At 43.1% G+C, this 14,120-nt stretch overlaps 1 protein-coding gene across 1 annotated transcript in view; it reads left to right on the top strand.

Moving 5' to 3' along the window:
* Positions 1-3,396: 3,396 nt before the first annotated feature.
* LOC120932565 (protein NDNF-like) overlaps positions 3,397-14,120 on the top strand; it is a 74,702-nt gene continuing 63,978 nt past the window's right edge. Inside the window, exon 1 of the mRNA XM_040345045.1 lies at positions 3,397-3,858. The gene's annotated coding sequence lies outside the window, so the exon portion shown is untranslated. The remainder of the gene's footprint in view (positions 3,859-14,120) is intronic.

The following is a 14,120-nucleotide window of genomic DNA, read 5'->3' as shown; positions in this document are numbered from 1 at the left end:
GAGGAGGAGAACAACCACCTGAGGTCACAGCGGGCTGACCCCCCCAGGCTCCATGAACTGGAGATGGAGCTGGAGAAGCTCAAAGAGGAGAACCGGCGGCTGCGGAGGGAGCAGGGGGTGGCTGACCTTATGGGGCTCTGAATTCCCTCCCCCCCCCCCCCGTACTCTGAGCACCAGTGCTACAGCATTTCAACAAATATATCTTTTTTTTTTCATGAATCTCCTGTGATTGTCACTTCAGAGCCATAACCTGCCCCTCCCATAGCGGGACACCTAGATGGCGGCGCACAGACCCATTCGCCGTCTTCACACTGACTTCTGGTGACTTTGCAGATCGCACAAAGACTTGGGGACTGACCGGCGTGTGATCTGACGACCCGGTGGCATACCTGAGTCGGAAGCTGTTGCCAAGGGAGGTCAGTCATGCCAAACGGAGTTAACCTCGGACTAAAAGCTCTAAACCTGTCAACCCTACTGGACCAGGGAAGGTCCAACCGGGTTTTCCGGAGCAGGGAGAAAAAGGGGGGCCATTGTGATACATTGGCCTATATGTCTCAGTTTAATTCTCCCTGCTTGCCATTGTGATTACCATCCGGTTATTGAAGTGCTAATGTCCCCTCACTATTTCTAAAGGTTAATTGATCTATTGTGTTGTGTGAAGGAGATCTGTGTTTATGTGGCTTGTGTTAATTATTCTGATTGCTTCATTGTGGTAATTATCTCTCTATATGCGGGGTCGAGCGGTCTAGTTAATGTATTCAGTACAACTAGTGCTCAACTCCACTGATGTCATTATCTAAAGAAAATGTGTTTTCAGACTCGGCTCCGTCGTGTCTGCCTACTCATCTGTATGGAAGCCCCAGTGTGAGGGGGCGGAGATTTGTCATTGTAACAGTTTTGGAAATGACATATAAGCTGTGTGTTATAACATTAAACTCTGTCTTGTTCTAGCAGTAAGCCTGGACTAATGTGTGGCTTAATGGGCGATCTCAGGAATATTCCTCCTAGTGGAATATTGGGGTGATGTTCTTATGGAAGAAGGGAATCTTTGACGGGGATATCATACCGATACCGTCACAGCTGGGTTGAGGGAGTTATTAGATGTTATTGGCCATCCCTGGCTAGGTTGTGGATTGGATTACTGTCTTTGAACTTCCTCCTGTCCCTTATTGGCAGGGGTAAGGGCCCCTTATTTGTTGTCCCTCTTTTAGTGATACAGTGGGTGGAGTTGGTTCTCTGTATATGCCAGCTGTGGGTGGGGCCTAGTGAATTTGCTGTATGGGAGCAGGACACCCCTGACCAGCAAGAAGTAGATCTATGCTTGGAGGAGAAAGAGGGAACCCTCTGCAGGATTGAACTGTCATGGTGACCATAGGAGGAAGATGAAGAAACCTTGCCATCCCTGACCTTCACCTAGAAGGCCCTATGGTTTTGTTTAGGAAAACTCTGGGCCTAAGTGAGGAGCACCCAGTGCCGGGACAAGGCCATCCTGCTCCCAGGGCAAAGATGGCAAACTACGCCCCCCCAGGTGGAGGGGGCGGGCCTTATAGCGATGCACAAAGCACAAAAGGCTCCATTTACGCCTTTGCAGATGTGATGTAGAGTGCATGGTTTTGTGCAGCACATATACAGTAGGGCAGTCCATCCATTTCAATGGGCTGCCCTACGCGTGAGGGATGCACAAAAGAACCTTTTTAAAAATCACACTGCACTAAAACGCATAATACTTTATCATGCGTTTCGTTGCCGGTGAATGAATGCAAAAGCATGGTGTATGTTGTGCAATTGAGAATTAACATCGCCAATGCACACCTGTAAACGAGCTGTGAGCATTTGTGTATTGCAGAAATTTTGCACACATTTCTGTGATGCACAAATGTCTACCTAAGGCAAGAAGGAATTCAAATTCAAAGTGATTCGGTTGCTAAAAATTCCAAATTTCTCTCCAATAAAACCTTAAAGTAGGCCAATCAAATTCACATTTCAAGTAAAAGAAAATAAATCCACTTAACATAAGGTGTCCTCATCAGAGTCCCCCTTTACAGCAGATGTCCCAATCAGAGTCCCTCTTTACAGCAGGTGTCCCCATCAGAGTCCTCCCTTAACATCAGATGTTCCAATCAGCATCCCTCTTTACATCAGGTGTCCCCATCAGCGTCCCCCTTCACATCAGTTGTCCCCATCAGTGTCCCCTTTTACATCAGGTGTCCCCATCAGCGTCCCTCTTTACAGCAGGTGTCCCCATCAGATTCCCTCTATACATCAAGTGTCCCCATCAGCATCCCTCTTTACATCAGGTGTCCCCATCAGAGTCCTCCCTTAACATCAGATGTTCCAATCAGCATCCCTCTTTACATCAGGTGTCCCCATCAGCGTCCCCCTTCACATCAGTTGTCCCCATCAGTGTCCCCTTTTACATCAGGTGTCCCCATCAGCGTCCCTCTTTACATCAGGTGTCCCTATCAGTGCCCCCTCTTCACATCAGGTGTCCCCATCAGCGTCCCCCTTCACATCAGGTGTCCCCATCAGCGTCCCTCTTTACATCCGGTGTCTCCATCAGTGTTCCCCTTCACATCAGGTGTCCCCATCAGTGTCCCCCTTCACATCAGGTGTCCCTATCAGCATCCCCCTTCACATCAGGTGTCCCCCTTCACATCAGCTGTCCCCATCAGCGTCCCTCTTTACATCAGGTGTCCCCATCAGTGCCCCCCTTCACATCAGGTGTCCCCATCAGTGTCCCCCTTCACATCAGCTGTCCCCATCAGCGTCCCTCTTTACATCAGGTGTCTCCATCAGTGTCCCCCTTCACATTAGGTGTTCCCATCAGCGTCCCCTTTCACATCAAGTGTCCCCATCAGCGTCCTCCTTCACATCAGGTGTCCCCATCAGCATCCCCTTTACATCAGATGTCAAAAGTCACAACAGGATCTGTCAATATGTCACAAAGGGTTAATATATCCCACTTTTATAAGTCACAATGAAGGTTTTTTTTGGGCTCCTGAAACGTGTTGTCTATCACTCGTCTTCCAGTTATCAAATTAATTATGGCAATAAAATATTGTGGACTCATAACATTTGGCGCTATGTTCTCAGTTTTTTCTTACGATGACAGGACCACTTTAAATTCCAGGTAAGATAGAAGCCTTAAGCATATTCCGTATCTTTATTGCGCTAAAATTTACTATGAACTAATGCACACTCTTTGCTTTTATATACACTAGTTCAAGTGTTTTCTTTGTAATCTTCCACATCATCTATGGCCCCAAGGCATTAACTGCACTAGTTTTACTCTGCTCTGTACACTACTCGTGTCATTCTACAACCGCTTCCTACATCAAACACATACCATAAGCCCTCTGCTGCTCAGCAACTATTGCGGCACTGCCTATACTGTAGTGTCACCTACTACACAATTACCAGCAAGTTCTACCACTGTGCCGAGGGACAGTGACTTTGAGAGATGGTCCCTTCTTAGAAAGAATGTTTGGAAGCAGGTGTGAGGGGAACAGCAGCTAGAATACCGCAACTCTGGCTGAGCCAGTTGAAACTTTCTCTACGTGGGTTAAATAACTTGAAAGTACAGCACATACTTATTATACAGCAAGCATTCCTGTTTTTATCATATGTAGATTTTCACTGATTGCATGCAAACCTACAGGTGTGTCTGCTTTGGGGCGCGGTCAGGTTAGCAGTACATTGCTACATTTCTGTGTGCGTCTCTGAAAGACTAAGAAGTAAATAGCCCACAATAGTACATGTAAGTGACTGACCTGACAGATAAAGGTCTATGAGACCGGAGAGAAGAGGATTGTGAGAAGTTTACAGAACAAGGCCACCGGATACTGCAAGTCTTCTCAGGTAAAAATTGATGGATATTGGATAACGATAAATCAAGGCTATTCATAACTGTATTCTAAGTAGTAGCAAGATATTGTTTTATCTATGGTGACTTAGACATAGGTGATAATAGGGGAATATAATGAAGTAAGCATGTGTTTCCTTTAACTTTCTTTACACCTTTAAAAGTTTAGGGGCAAGATTCAAAAAGACATTTGTCACACATTTGCAATGATCTGTCGGTTGTCGAAAGCCTTGCACTAAATTTATGAAAATCCTATGCCATTTTTTTATTAGTACTGATGTGTGACAAATTTAAGTAGTTCTTATTTGTGATAGTTTTACTGTATGGTTCCATAAGCAAAGTGGTGGTAAGGAACGTGACGGTATAGAAAGTGGTGGTAAGGAATGTGGAGGCAAGAAAATTGGTGGTAAGGAAAGTGATGGTATAGAAAGTTGTGGTAAGGAATGTAGAGGCAAGAAAAGTGGTGGTAAGGAAAGTGGTGGTAAGGAATGTGGAGGCATAAAAAAGTGGTGTTAAGAAAAGTGGTGGTAAGGAATGTGGAGGCAAGGAAAGTGGTGGTAAGAAAAGTGGTGGTAAGAAAAGTGGTGGTAAGGAATGTGGTGGTAATGAAAGTGGTGATAAGAAAAGTGGTGGTAAGGAATGTGGAGGCAAGGAAAGTGGTGGTAAGGAAAGTGGTGGTAAGGAATGTGGAGTCAAGAAAAGTGGTGGTAAGGAAAGTGATGGTATAGAAAGTTGTGGTAAGAAATGTAGAGGCAAGAAAAGTGGTGGTAAGGAATGTGGAGGCAAGAAAAGTGGTGGTAAGAAAAGTGGTGGTAAGGAATATGGAGGCAAGAAAAGTGGTGGTAAGAAAAGTGGTGGTAAGAAAAGTGGCGGTAAGAAAAGTGGTGGTAAGGAATGTGGTGGTAATGAAAGTGGTGGTAAGAAAAGTGGTGGTAAGGAATGTGGAGGCAAGGAAAGTGGTGGTAAGGAAAGTGACGGTATAGAAAGTGGTGGTAAGGAATGTGGAGTCAAGAAAAGTGATGGTAAGGAAAGTGATGGTATAGAAAGTTGTGTTAAGGAATGTAGAGGCAAGAAAAGTGGTGGTAAGGAATGTGGAGGCAAGAAAAGTGGTGGTAAGGAAATTGGTGGTAGGGAATGTGGTGGTAAGGAATGTGGTGGTAAGGAATGTGGAGGCAAGGAAAGTGGTGGTAAGGAAAGTGATGGTATAGAAAGTTGTGGTTAGGAAAGTGGTGGTAAGGAATGTGGTGGTAAGGAATGTGGAGGCAAGAAAAGTGGTGGTAAGGAAAGTGATGGTATAGAAAGTTTTGGTAAGGAATGTAGAGGCAAGAAAAGTGGTGGTAAGGAAAGTGGTGGTAGGGAAAGTGGTGGTAAGGAATGTGGTGGTAAGGAATGTGGAGGCAAGGAAAGTGGTGGTAAGAAAGGTGGTAGTAAGGAATGTAGTATTTATATTACTTTTCTGCATGTTAGGCTGGATTCACACCTCTGCATTTTTTTGTGCTTTTTGCATTTTGCAGATTTGCACTACAGTCCATTTACTGTAACATGGTTTCCTGTGGAACACATTCTGTAGAGCAAATCTGCGAAATGCAAAATTCACAAAAAAAATGCATAGGTGTGAATCCAGCCTAATTCATTTTTTGATGCATTTAGCATTTTTCAGAATTGCAGGGAATTTTTTTAACATGGGTTTTTGTGGAACACGTTCACATCAATGCATTTTTGTGCCTCTGCATCCAAAATGCAAGTACTGTGTTTTTACTGCTATTTGCATTTTGCGTTTTTTTTTTTACACTGTATATAGTTTTTGCTCAGGAGAGGGCCGGGAAGCTGGCTGCTGCATCCTTAACAACCCATGAGTCATCAGTTGTCGGCGGACTTCTCCACTGACAGCTGAATGTAAAAAAAAAAAAATTGCCGGCTAGAAAAAAATTGTGAAAAAAAACTGCGTGGGGTCCCCCCCAGGTCCATACCAGGCCCCTGGGGGCTAGTATGGATTCAGAGGGGACCCCCCCCAACATTGTGTTTTGCCTGTAGAAGTAGCTCAGTGTTATCCTATGTGTCCATGCACATTAGGAGGTTTAGAGGCATAGTTTAAGCTCAGTGTTTAGAGGCAGGTTTGCGTTTTTGAGAGCAGTTTTCTGTCAGAAAAAAACGCTAAACACTACTAAACGCTGCTTAATGTCCCTAAACAAAAAAGCTCTATATAAGCGTTTTTTTCTGCCAAAAGAAATGGTGTTTTTTTAAGCCCTGTGTGCATAGACTCTAAAACTCCACCACTTCACAGGAAAGATGTTTGCGACAGTTCTGTCAAAGAACAGATTCATTTAAAAAAGCAATTAATTTCTTACATAAATATGTTGCACATTCTACCATTTGTTGTACAAATGCGAGACAGATTTTTTAAATGCTTTTATGACGCTTATTTCTTATTCCAGGGTATGTGTGTAAATATGGTGTTGGATTACAGTAAGATTATACTGATAGATATATGTATGGATAGATAGATAGATAGATAGATAGATAGATAGATAGATAGATAGATAGATAGATAGATAGATAGATAGATAACTCAGCTTCTCTCTGGTGCTGTCCAGCACACAAATATCTGCTTCACTCCCATCCGACTTTGAAAAATAAATATGTGTGAGAAGGTTGGAATGGGATGTTTTTTTTACCTTGGAGATCTGCTCTAACCTCTTGGTGCATGCAAATATACGGCCTCTCGGTGGATGGGAGTTGCCACATATTTGCGTGCATGGGTGCATAGCAAATAGAGCTGAGAGCATGTGTCCTGTATGCTCCTTGCACAGGTACTGGTAGCTAACTAAAAGCTCCCGATTGAGCGCTTGCGATTGGAAGCTTTCTAAACATGTGGCCGCCATTATAGGCAATCACGGTGGTCACATGACCATAAGCCTCACCCTGCCTCCTGAAATTCTAAATGCCTAAATGGCCTGGCAGGTGCCTGCTCCAAGGGGTTAAAAATGGCATATTTTTGCAATGCTTTTCTAATTATTTTTTAGCAGACTGCAAAAATTGGGGCACCTTATCAGTTTTTGATAACTTCTGCATTCACAACCTCTACAAGATGGTTCTTGTTTGCAGTCCTTCTATTGTTGCTATAGGTTTTTTTTTTTTTTTTTGGTCAATGCTTCTAGGTCAGAAATATTCTCAGGTTGTCTTATATTAAACAGAGCTTTTAACTAAATTTAAAATCATAATCACCTAGTTGGGTACAGCATTGATACGACGCTGCATTTGTCCCCCGCCGGCTCTAACACTGAGAATCGAGCGATGAAACACCACTGATCACTCAGGTGTCAGTCAGCGTCTCTCTGCTCTGCCCCCATCATACGCACCTAGGTGGATGCAGCATTGGTCCGACGCTGCATCTGTCCCCCGCCGACTCTAACACTGAGAATCAAGCGATTAAACACTGCTGATCACTCAGGTGTCAGTCACCGGCTCTCTGCTCTGCCCCCCTCAGCGCTCACTGGAGTGCTGGACTGTTAAGGGGACAGGAGCAGCTGGCTCAGGCTCAGGCTGGCTCAGCGGTTCGTTGAGAGGCTGAGCCGGGTGCCAGTCCAGGTATCTGAGTGGATCCCGACCAAAAGGCCTCGATATTTCTCCAGCCTGGACTGGCTTTGTGACATCAGCAACAGCGGGCCTCAGCCTGCTGTCTGCTGAAAACAGGTCAAAGGAGTGCAGAACGAACTGCACTCCTGTGATCCACAGGAGAAGTATAGCGAAGTGAGCTTTAAGTAAGTAAACCCTGAAAATGAACTTCTTTTATTTGCTGCTTTACCGCTAACGCGAAGCGGTGCCAGTGTGAAGGGGGTCTTAAAACTGAACTGTTATATTTGTTCAATAGGTAACAAAAAAACTGCCAGAAATCCAGTGTGCTCCTAAAACTTCATATGCACTCTTCTGGACTTGAAAACTTAGGTAGTGGATGCAGAATACCCCCTTTCCCCCATGTTATGGAGATGAGGAGAGGGATAGGTAGTTTCAGATTCTGTAGTACTAACCTCTCCTATTTTCCTAAGGTGTCCACACAGTTCCTCCATAGATACAGTGAGGTAAGTGAGTGTGGTTATCCTAGACAGGAAGTGTATTACTGGCAGAATCACCAGGTACAAATAAAAAGAAGAGAAAACAAATGCAGCCATAATATCTAAGGACTAATAAAGTGCAGAGTTACTTGTTTGTTCTTGGGTTTAGATGATAAAGTGGATGTAAACCTGATTCATGAAATTTGAGCTGGGCACATATATCTGCAGTATTTTGTTATCGCTCTTCAATGAGCTAAGTCTTGTAGCTCTATCTCCTGAACCGTTCCTCTGTTATAAGCCTGATAACTCCTGACAAATTCTCAGACTTTTTAGACAAAAGCAGCCTGAATCTTCTGTCCGGGGAGGTTGCTAAAATGGATTAGCAGGGAGCAGGCCCCATTACAAAACACCTCTGAGAGTCTCTGTCTATGATGAGAGGGGGTGTGCTCCTTTCCCCCAATCAGCAATGTTAGCTATCTTGGCTGTATGCCCAGACATCACACTCTGTGTTAACCAGGAAGAGAATATTTCCTAACACGATCTGAACTTTCTAAACAGTATATAAATGTGAAGACAGCAAATGTAAAACCTATATAGGGAGATTTGTTTCATCCCTGTGTGTCATCTGAGGATGTTCACTTCACTGGGTGTGGAGGGTTTACATCCACTTTAAAATAAACCTTTCCTGAAAAAAATATGGGAAATGCTGTGGCTGACTTGCTTCTAAATTTGCTGTCTAGGTCACCCAATGACTTCAATACTTTCTGAGTCAATGACCTGGAAGATATGTGGGGAAAATTAAAGTCAAAATAATTCCATAATTCTGTACAGTACTTGCATACTTGATCTGGGTTAGGGGTTTACGGGCTTGACGGTGACAGCATGACAATCAAGCCAATAGCATTTGCTAAATGAGAAGTCAGCAACTGCAGCTGCCTTTTCCGAGACAGGATTCTTTTCTTGTTTTTTTTCATAGGCTGATAAACCTATAGGCTCTAAAATGCTTTTAGAAGGTCTTTTTTATATGACAAGGCTTGCACTATAGATGTAGATGTCTGGGATGTATAATATCATAAAACTTACAATAAGAATAACCTTTATATAAAAGAGCTGTTAGCTACATTCACAAATGTCAATGTATATAACCTATATAATTGCCATTTTATTTACATTTGCAATTGAGCCAAAGATACTCGAGAAGATCACACGACATGTTCTGAAGGCCAAAAGTCTTATTGAATTAGCCATATTTCCTCTAGCATACACATGCCAATGGGGCGGTGACCATTTGTTCTCTGTAGATACCATAACATAACAATGTCTTCAGTCTATCCTATCTAAACTGGAAAAATAACTTAAAGTCAGGCACCCAGTGATACAGTTGAACCTCGGATTACGAGCATAATCCGTTCCAGGAGAATGCTCGTAATCCAAAGTACTCGCATATCAAAGCGAGTTTTCCCATTGAAGTCAATGGAAACGAAAATAATTTGTTCTGCATTGACTTCAACTGGATGCAATAGCGAATGCGGCCTGAGGTGGGGGGGCGCCAGAGAGCGCCGTAAAGGCCCAAGGACACTTTGGCTCGTTTCCTGCGCCCCCGAAACTCAAGCCAAATGAGGTACTTGAGGGCAATGTTCGGCTTTTCTCGGCTCCTGCGCCCCCGTACCTCAGGCCAAATGAGGTACTGCAGGCCTATTTTCGGCTCTCCTCGGCTTCTGCGCCCACATACCTCAGGCCAAATGAGGTACTGCATGAATTCTGCTTGTCTTGCGAGTCAACAATCGCAAACCGAGTCATAATTTAAAAAAAAAAAAGTTGCTCGCAAATCAAAACGCTCTCAAACCAAGTTACTCTTAAACCAAGGTTCCACTGTATGTTCTTATGCTTGTAGATTTCCTCCTGACCACCCTGGGAGGGTGGGAGGTGCTTGTTCAAGGCAATTTTGATGTGAGCTGTAAAAGCCTTCTAGACCAATAGGGGGAGGCAGAGTTCGACTTACTAGCTCAAGTCAAGATTTAAAAAAAAGCCCTCTAGTTTTCCAGGCTTCCAGCATGCCTATATTTCATTAATGCTATCACTTTGGACATTATTGACTAATGACATGTTTACTGTATGTACAAGTTAGGATTTGGACAGGATCGTTGGACTTTTCGACACTCCCTCTAGCTATCCCAATCAACCTGTGAGTTTAAGAAGGATAGCTTGCTTGAGGGTACTTAGATTGCATCTGTATGCTCGACTGACCACAAAGTTCCATAACTACTCTAGAGGCTGATTGGAGTAAACTCCTACCAGATTAGCAGTAAGCAAATTACTCTATAAACACCCTATAATTACGCTATAAACTGTTTGTAAACTCCCTTTTGGAAGTTGTCTGTAAACTCTCTATTGGAAGAGCCGTAGCCAATCATCAGGCAGCAGCAAAGGACTAGGCCAGAGCCTCTTTTTTGCCTGCACCACATCAGGAGAGCATCTCCTGCACTCTATGTGTGTGTGAAATCGCGGCCTACCAAGGGGTACACAGCCTGCAACTCCAGCCCAGAGGAACATAATGTTCATGCAGCTCCAGCCCAGAGGAAAAAAATGGTATTGGTGCATCCCTATTATATAGTGCCATCACTTTATGCAGCACTTGACATATATATTGTATATTCACATTAGTCCCTGCCCTCAAGAAGCTTACAATCTAAAGTCTCTAACTCATATAATAGGGCCTATTTAGATAGGAACCAATATACCTACCAGCATGTTTTTGGAGTGTGGGAGGAAATCCATGCTGGCACAGGTGGAACATACAAACTCCTAGCTGGGATTTGATCCAATAACCCTAGTGCTGCCAGGTTGAAGTGCTAACCACTATGCTGCCCACACTTACATTTATAATATCATAGATAGCTATATCTACGAACCAATTGATCCTTAAAGTGATTCTAAAGGAAAGAATGAAAGAAATGGGAGAAAATAGCAAATATGGTATACTTACCTGCTCCGTGCAGTGGTTTTGTGCAGAGAAGACCTGATCCTCTTCTTTATGGGTCCCGCGCTGGTGGTCCTGGCCCCTCCCCCCCTGCTGAGTATCCTCAATAGCAAGCCTCTTGCTATGGGGCACTCCCACAGTAGGCTCCCTCCTGAGCTGTCCATTCATACACAGTGTGTTTCGGGCCCTGCCCCCGCTCTCTCCTAATGGCTCACTGGCATTGATTGAAAGCAGCAGGAGCCAATGGCTCCCACTGCTGTTATAAGGGGGGACTGGGGGGGAGCTGCACTCCGAAGGTTTTTTACCTTAATGCATAGAATGCATTAAGATAAACAAAACTTGAGCCTTTGGAACCACTTTAAGCCTCTATTCACTCTTGATTGTTTTTCTGCTTGTTTCCCTACACCTGACTATGCTGAACATGCAGAATTACATTCTTTCTAATTCTATCTGTTAACACTTGTATGCTCAGTCATTGTGCGCTCTATGCCCTACCTTGAAAAAAATACTAGAGTTTTTTGAGCGTATTCCGGTGTCTTTTGCCCCGAAGACTCAATGTCTAAAGCCCCTCCTCTTATAGAACTCTCCTCCCTTTGCCCAGCCCAGGAAACTACACAGTCAAAAACGCTTGTAATACTGGGCCTTAAAACCCCTTTGACCGATTGCCGACCATTACACGATGATTTACATCGGCAGAAAGGCATGGCTGCACAAATGGACGTACCTGTATGTACGCACTGTGCTCCATGACCATGCCCACGGGAGCAGGGAACTCGATGCTCGCCAGCGGCCGTGATCGTGTCACGGAGTGGCAGAACGGGGAGATGCCTATGTAAACAAGGCATTTCCCTGTTCTGCCTAGCAACATGACAGAGATCCACTGTGCCCTGTGATCAGGAGCAGTGATCTCTGTCGTGCTGTGGTGAGCCCCCCCCCACAGTTAGAATCAGTCCCTAGGACACACTTAACCCCTTAATCACCCCCTAGTGTTTAACCTCTTCCCTGCCAGTGTCATTTACAAAAAAATCTGTGAATTTTTATAGCACTGATTGCTGTATAAATGACAGTGTTCCCAAAATAGTTTCAAAAGTGTCCGATGTGTTTGCCATAATGTTGCAGTCACGATAAAAATCGCAGATCACCGCCATTACTAATAACAAAAATAATAATAAAAATGCCATAAAACTATCCCCTATTTTGTAGACACTATAACTTTTGCGCAAACCAATTTTTTTTTTTACCAAAAATATGTAGAAGAATACATATCGGCCTAAACTGAGAAAGGAATTAGTTTTTTTATATCTTTTTTGGGGATATTTATTATAGCAAAAAGTAAAAAATATTGCCTTTTTTCAAAATTGTCGCTCTTCTTTTCTTTATTGCGCAAACAATAAAAACCACAGAGGTGATCAAATACCACCAAAAGAAAGCTCTATTTGTGGGGAAAAAAGGGCGTCAATTTTGTTTGGGTGCAACCTCGCGCGACCGCGTAATTGTCAGTTAAAACAACGCAGTGCCGAATCGCAAAAAGTGCTCTTGTCAGGAAGGGGGTAAATTCTTCCGGGGCTAAAGTGGTTAAGATCGCCAGGAATACGTTCCGATCAGGTTTTAAAGCAGGATTAAGGTACTGTCCCTTTAAGCAGACAGTGTAATGCACAGAAGTATATCTATCTTTGCCTGTAATAAAGGATTGTTTTACATGTATCAGAAGAGAGAATATGCTGCCGTGAGCTAATGTGAAACCTAAGCGACCCAAAGCATGTCAGTCCTTGCAGATGTACTGTATGGAATTATAATGTAGCAGTATCATTATTTTAATAACCACCAACTTTTTCATCACCTGGGTTTTTGTGGGATGAATATACTTAGCAGTGGTGAGTACAATAATATGTTCACTGTTAATTACATTTTCTGTAAAGAAGCTTATTTAAAGGAAAGTTACTTTCGACTCTGTTTTACACAACCTCACTAGTATATTTTCTAAAATCCAACAGTATTATCCTTTGTAAAGTGAAAATTGAATACCTCTAAATGGGTGGGATTTTCTGGGCAACAACAATAAGGTCATAAAAATATTAAATTTATTACAAAAATGATTAACATGCTAAATATCACAATGACAAAATACCAAAACACACTGTAAAAACATCATTCTAGAAAAGTACTGTAGGTCACCACATGCCCCAGGGCAAAGCTAAGGGCAGAGATGATTCTTTCCAATAGGAAAGACCATCAATACCTCCGTGTTTTATATTTCAAATTTCCTATAACAGTTATGCAGAAAGTAAACACCTTCTTACAGCAGTGGAAAAGATCCGGTAAGGAGTATAAAGCCTGAACCTCAGGCACTATAACAATAATAGGAATAGGAATTCTTGAACTTTCCAGATGGTGTATATCTCAAGTTATGCTGAGTGTCCTAAAATAGTCAACACAACAATAGCCAGCAGCAAGGTAAAAAACTTCTTCCTTATTGAATTCAATGGTTAAAAGTATATTACAAAACAGGAGCTCAAATTTTCCCAACTGGCTTTGTATTTTATACAAACCCTTCCGGAGATAATACTCTGCTTAGTTTCTGTTCACCTGGAAGGCGAAGAATTCTGGCATACTGGCTGTGCAGAGGGGGTCTTAAACAGAATGTGTGCTTGACCTGTGCTGAGCAAAGTAACAGGTTAATCTTAAGCCAGCCCATGCAGCACTTTCGACTTCCCTAACCTTTTGCTCCCCTGGCACTTTGTTCCTTGCCCAAAACTAGAAGAAGCCCTGTGTGAGCTCCACTAGAGGTGGCATCGCCATGGCATCCTATACTTACATATAGCGGAGTGGAAATGAGACTGATGTCATCATGCCAGTGCCGTTCTCTGCGTGCCCACCACCAGAGAACAAAGGAAGAAGAGGACTGTGTTCATCATGTAACCAGCCTAAAAACATCGGAAAAAGGGTAGGTTTATAAAAAAGCAAAGAATGCAATGAAAGTACTGAGGTTAGGAGGAGGAGCCTGCAGTTGGGTTTTAACTTTTTGTTCCCTAAAACTAAAACTATATACAAAAACTATATACAACAGTCCACGATTTGACGACTCATAAACTGGCTCATATTGTCTTTATTTAATCCTGGGCTTTAGGAGAAGAGGGAAGGGATTTGAGGGATATTGAAGGATATTATTGTGCCTTACTTCCTGTTTTTTTCCTGATGAAGACAATGCTTCACCAAGAGATTGGCT

Source organism: Rana temporaria, chromosome 3 (assembly GCF_905171775.1).
Source record: "Rana temporaria chromosome 3, aRanTem1.1, whole genome shotgun sequence".
Classification (NCBI taxonomy): domain Eukaryota; kingdom Metazoa; phylum Chordata; class Amphibia; order Anura; family Ranidae; genus Rana; species Rana temporaria.
The sequence above is the reverse complement of the archived record's forward strand: the minus strand, read 5'-3'. Positions and strand labels throughout refer to the sequence as shown.